The following is a 6,488-nucleotide window of genomic DNA, read 5'->3' as shown; positions in this document are numbered from 1 at the left end:
TCTAAGTGTTCAGGTCTTTCGTTCATAGGGTCGCTATGAGTCGTCTACGACTCAGAGGCACTTAACATTAATCCAGTGGCTTTCTCGTGGTGTAGTTTGTGAAGGAGCTGCGTTGCTAACCCAAAAGCCTTGTCTCTCTGGGGAGGTTCAAATCTTGCAGCAGCTCTTTGGGGGGAAATGGGCAAACCCCTCCCTTGCGATTCACAGCCCCAGAAACCCAATGGAGGGTGAGCTGTGAGTTAGTTCTGACCGCATGGCAGTGACTCAGGGCGCCCTCCTCAGGCCTCGCTCTTCTCAGGTGGGACACACAGCGGCATGCTGATACTATGGTTGCTACAGCTCCTTCTTAACCATATTGCTGTTTATCTGTGCCAAGCCCTGGCTGTAAGCCCCAGACTCCAAACCAGAACTTCTGGTGTTAACTTTGTATAGCACCACTGTCTCTCTCTCTCCGCTTCCGGTGCCCACCTGGGGGCTGCACGTCCTACCCATCCTTCTCACAAGCCCTCTCAGTGCCTCTGGCCTGGAGAGGAGCTGAGTGTCGGGCAGGATGGGCATCACTGACTCAGAGCTGGTGCAAACTGCCAGCTTCCAGAAATGAGGGTGGACCACACCCTGCTGGGAGAAACCAGAGTTCTGACCTGTGGGTCAGCGCACACTGCAGCCCGCTCCCTCCTCTCCCAGGCTGGAAGGCGTGCTTGTTTCTGCTGGGTGTCAGCGTGTGTGTGGGCGAGGATGACTTCATCTGTGCGTGGAGAGGGCGGTGGGGACATGGCAAGGGGCTCTGGCCTGACCACAAAGTTGCCGGATTCCATCTCCTCTATCCTCCATTCCCCGCCCCTCTGTGGGACCAGCCCTGGCCAAGTGCCTAAATTACCCTCCTTGGATCTCAGCTCTCAGTTAGAGATTCTTGATGCCCAAGATCTTAAGTGACTCACAGGGCTTTGCAGCAGGTTTAATTTGGGGCATGCATGTCCCAAGACTGGCTCCCTCATGTGGCATTTCAGACATGTCGCCACCCTTAGCTAGACCAGCCTGTCTTCAGAGGATGAGTGAGGCTCTGTAATTCAGGGGGGGAAGGAGACTCCAGGGATGACTGTCCCCTCCTCCACTCTCTGAGACAGGCCTGGGGGTTGGGAAGGATCAACCCAAGAATGCTAACGTTCAGGATGGTCAGGCTCCAGGTGCACTGCAGGTCGGGCCCTGCCCGACTCATCGCCCAGGAAACACAAGCAGAACACAAGCTGGGGCAAGCAGGTGAACAGGCTTATTCTGCTCCTCTTCCTATCTTTTTTTTTCTCCCAAGGAGCCGTGGTGGCCTAGAGGGTAAGAAGTTGGCCTGATAACCCAAGGGCTTGTGGTTCAAATATCACAGCCTCTGACAACCTGCTGTACAATCTGATCAGTTACAGCACCTACCCCCAGGCAGTGCAGAGGCAGGGCTGTATAGATCTTGGCTCTGCAGTCTTCTGGCTGTGAGCCCCAGGAGTCACTTTGCGGAGCTCTACAGTCAATATTAACACTTGGACTGCCCATCTTTCTATCGCAGAGTTGCCAGCTGATTCAAACCACGTAACTTTGCAATGGTGGCACAACTTACCATTAAGCCACCAGCGCTCCCATCCTGTCCTACAGGGTGTGTAGTTGGAATTGACTAGAAGGCAGTTTGGAAGCAGGAGTGGCATCCACTTCCTAAACAACATGCCTCTGGAAATTCTATGAATTTTGATAAATGACGATAGTTACAGAAAGGCTTCAGGCCTTATTCTCTGCTCCACTCGACAGCAATCAACAACAGAAGGCAGTGGGTTGGGGGGAGATATGAGCTGTCCCCCTACCTGGCCTCCTCCACACAATCTGGTGGCTCCAGGGCCCAGCCTGAGAGTCTCCACGAGTGTGTCTCTGTTACTGATAAAACACATTCCAGGGCTCTGAAACCTCATCCGGGCTCCCTCCAGTGGGGGTCCTGGCCCCAGGTCCAGAAGCCTCTGAGGGACAAATAAAAGCCGTTCCTCCCAGGAGGTTTCTCAGATCACACTGAAAAAAGCTCCTGCTGACCAGGCAGCGCTCCAAGATGCCAAGACGGAGCACGGGCTACAGATACCAGTGGCAATCCCAGGACAACAGGAAATGATTTGGGTTACTTCTCCACAATTACATCTGTGGGGTTTTATGTGCCCATTCATTTGTGAATATAGCTGTGATGCGATGTTTACTTTAGTGGCCCTTACGCCCTCACCTTCTCTCTGACCCCACCACACCCACCCACAGGCAGTGTCCAGTGAGTGGTATTCAGGAGTCAAGGTCAAAGCCTTCAGACCTCATCTGAGGGAGGAGGCACACCTAACCCTTTGGGAGTATGTGAACTGAAGCACTTGGGTTTGATTTTGTTTTTATTGTGCTTTGAGTTAAAGATTACTGAGAAAATGAGTTTTCCAACAGCTTATACACATGTTGTTTTTAACACGAGTTCCAGTCATTCCACGTACCTGCTTCCTCCCTGGATTTTCTTTACAAGCTGTTCCACATTCCTGCTTGCTGAGCTCTGTTTTTTGTGCAACAAGGTTGATCATCAACATGGTTGGCTATGCCAGGGAGTACATCCCTCCCCAGCGTAACTGTTCACTTTACAGGCCTGTTTGGGAGAGGATGGAGCCAGGAGTGCGTTTGGCTCCAGGTCTGAACAGTTTCTGAAGGACCACGGTCTCTGTTAGAAGAGGTCTATCAGTCTTGCCTCCTCTATGATTTTTTATTGCTGTTGTACACTTTTCTCCTATTCTGTCCAGGACCTTGTTGTTCTCCTCCAGAGCAGTTGGTAATGGTTACTGTTGTCAGGTAACACTCATAGATGACTCATAGTGGTCCTACGAATAACAGTTCTGAACCCTGTTCTGTCCTGTGCCATCCTCATCAGCTCCAACACACTTGAGCCCATTGCTGCAATCACCACGTCACTCTATCTTTTTGAGGGTCTCTCCCTTTTTCGCTGACTTTTCCAAGCATGATGTCCCTTTCCAAGAAATGGCCTCTCCTAGCAAGATGCCCAAAGCACGTGAGAAGAAACTTCACCATCCTTGCTTCTAAGAAGCTCCCTGGCTGTACTTTCTCCAAGACATAGCTGCTCTTTCGGCAGTCCGTGGGATATTCAGTGCTCTTCTCTAACACAACTCAAAGGTGTCAGTTGTTCTTCTGTCATCCTTATTCACTGTTCAGCTCTCAGATGCACAGCAAGCTAGTAAAAGGACCATGGCCTGAATCAGATGCACCTTAGTCTTCTTAAAAGGACCATTCATTGTTGTTGTTGTTGTTGTTGTTATGTGCTGTCGAGTCTCTTGCGACACATAGCAACCCTATGTACAACAGCCCTAAACTCTGCTCTGTCTTGTGCCAATCGCACTGTCTCTGACACACCCATCCCGATTACCCCAGTCACTGAATCAATTCACTTTATAGAGGGCCTTCCCCTTCTGTGCTGTCCCTCCACCCTACCAAGCATGATGTCCCTCTCCAAGGACCGGTCCCTCCTTACAACATGTCCAAAGTATGTGGGATGGAGCCTCAGAATCCTTGCCTCCAAGGAGCCACCTGGTTTAACCCTTTCCAGGATGAATCTGTTTGTTTTCCTAGCAGTACATGGTACCCTCAATACTCTTCTCCAGCACCACAGCTCAAAGGCATCAATTCTCCTTCTATCCTCCTTAGTCATTGTCCAGCTCTCTGATGCATAACAAGTGATAGAAAAGACCATGGCCTGTATCTGATGCACCTTAGTCTCCAGAGTGACACCATTGCTCTTCAGTACTTTGGAGAGGTCCCTAACAGAAGACTTTTCCATTGCAATACATCTGTTAATTTCCTTGCTGCTGGTGCCAAGAGTGTTGACTGTGGAGCCAAGTAAACTAAAGTTGTTAACAATCTCAATCTCTTGGACCATTCATTAGCTCTAATTTTTTTTTCTGTGAGTGTTAAAACTTAAGTGAAAGTTTACAAAACAAATCTTTTCAACAATTACACGTTTTGTTTTATAACATTAAATATCCACAATATAACCACACACTTCCCAATTCCTCCTCCTACTTCTCATTTCCAGTAATCCTTCTGTTCTACTACTTCCTGACCTCTGGACGTTATCCTTGGGCAAATTCTACTCTTTTTGCCCATATATTGTTGGTTTTTCTTTTTTTTTTTAATTTATTTTATTATTTTTTCTGCGTGTACCATCAAATCGGATCTGACTGGTACAGGAGGAGAATGTCCCTCCTTCTCCAGCAGAGCATCTGGTGGTTGGACAGTGCATCTCTGGGATTGCAGTACAGCTTCTTGCCACTAGGTCACCAGAGCTCCCTCTTTTGCTGTCATTGTTCCTTAAGTTGTTATGTGCCACTAAGCTGACAAGAGTGACTCTATGAACAACAGATCTGAACCCTGCCCTATCCTGTGCTGTCCTCAAGATTTCTAAAATGCTCCAGTCCATGTTAGTCACTGTGTCAATCCATTTGTTAAGGGTCTTCCTCACTTTCACTGACCTCCACCTTTCCAAGCATCGTATCTTTTAGCAAGGATTGGTTCCCCCTAACAATATGCCCCAACTATGTGTGACCATCTTTACCTACAAGGAGCACAATGATTGTACTTTCTCTATGACACACCTGTTTGTCCTTTTGGAAGTCCATGGGATGTTCAGTGCTCTTCTCCAACACCACAGCTCAAAGGCATTGATTCTTCTTCTGTCATCCTTATTCATTGTCCAACCTTTAGCTCCAAAGCAAGTTACTGAAAAGATCATGGTTTGAATCAGGTGCGTCTTTGTCTTTAAACTGACATTGTTCTCTTTAGCACTTTGGAGAGGTGTTTGACAGCTGATTTTCCCAATGCAACATATTGGTTTGTTTTTGTTTGTTTGGTCTTGTTTTTTTATTTCTTGACTGTTGGTATCAAGGGGGTTGATTGTGTATCCAAGTAAGATGAGATTGTTGACAACTTCAATCTTTTCTCCATTTGTCATGATGTTGCCACCAATTGGTCCAGTTGTGAGGATTTTTGGTTTTTTTATGTTGAGATGTAACCCACATTGAAGGCTGTAGTCCTTGCTCTTCTGCAACAAGTGCTAAAAGTCCTTTCCACTTTCTGCACACATGTTGTGTCATCTGTATAATGAAGGTTGTTGATGATTCTTCCTCCAATCCTGATGCCACTCCACATTCTTCTTCATATAGTCCAGCTCCTCAAATGATTTGCTTCGTATAGAGAGTAAGTATGAATATAGCCTCAAAACACACCATTTCTTGATTTTAAACCATGCAGTGTTTTGTTGCTCTGTTTGGACAATAGTTTCTTGGTCTAGGTATAGGTTTCACATGGGCACAATTAAATATTCTAGGATTCCTATTCTTCTCAATGTTAGCCTTAATTTGTTATGATCCACACAATAAAATGTCTTTGCGTAGTCAATAAAATGTAAGTAGACATCTTTTTGGAATTCTCTGCTTTCAATCAAGATCCATCTGACCTCAGCAATGACATTCCTGGTGTCATGCTTCTTCAAAACCCAGCTTGAACTTCTGGCAGTTCTTGAACTTCAGTCAGTGCACTGTTCTAGCCAATTTTTAATGCTCTTCAGCAAGATTTTACTTGTATGTGATATTAATGATACTGTTGATTTCCACATGCTCTGTGTGTGTGTGTGTGTGTGTGTGTGTGTGTGTGTGTGTGTGTGTAATGGGAACTGGGAACAAATATGGATCTCTTCATGTCAGTTGGCCAGGTAGCTGTCTTCCAAATTTCTTGGCATGAACTAGCAAGCATGTCTAGCGTTGCATCTGTTTGTTCAAACATGTCAACTGGTATTCCATCAATTCCTGGGGCTTTATTATAAATCTGTATATTGTTTGGTATAGAGCTGAGTCAGAAAGTGTTCTGCTTTGGACTTGAAGTTTGCCTAAAGGGATTCTACCAGTCTCTTGGAAGACTGGCTTTTCACATCAGGGAGGTTGGTCTTTTTAATGTTTTTTTATTGTTATTGTTGCTTATTTGCCCACTCCATCTAGGACCTTCCACTCTGGTCACTTGTAGAGTAGGAACCGTTGGCGCCAAGCACCGTCTAGTTCTTCTAATTCCCGGATCACAGAAGTTGAGGCTCCAGTGGTCCACTACCATTGGACTAATTGTTTCAGTGTACTTTTGCTTTCCTTCATTTGCAACAAGGAGTGACTAAAAGCTGCATTGTAGACGATTATTTGCACAATTTGAAGACCATTTACTAAAGTAAGATGTTTCTGTATTTTCTTTGTGGACTGTGCTATGATAATTGACTTTGATGTCCCTGAGACTATGATCCCAATGTTCCAGGGTGTCTGGCTGGGAGCTAAGACCTTCACTTAGCCTCCCCTTGCTGTTGCTCCTCTGTAAGTGTATATATTCACAGTGTCTTGAAGAGGGTGAAACCTTGACTTGGAGGCAAGGATTTTCACACACACACACACACACAC

The sequence above is a fragment of the Elephantulus edwardii genome, unplaced genomic scaffold, assembly GCF_000299155.1.
Source record: "Elephantulus edwardii isolate Elephantulus edwardi_28Jun2011 unplaced genomic scaffold, EleEdw1.0 scaffold00091, whole genome shotgun sequence".
NCBI classification, from domain to species: domain Eukaryota; kingdom Metazoa; phylum Chordata; class Mammalia; order Macroscelidea; family Macroscelididae; genus Elephantulus; species Elephantulus edwardii.
This window is presented reverse-complemented; position numbering follows the sequence as displayed.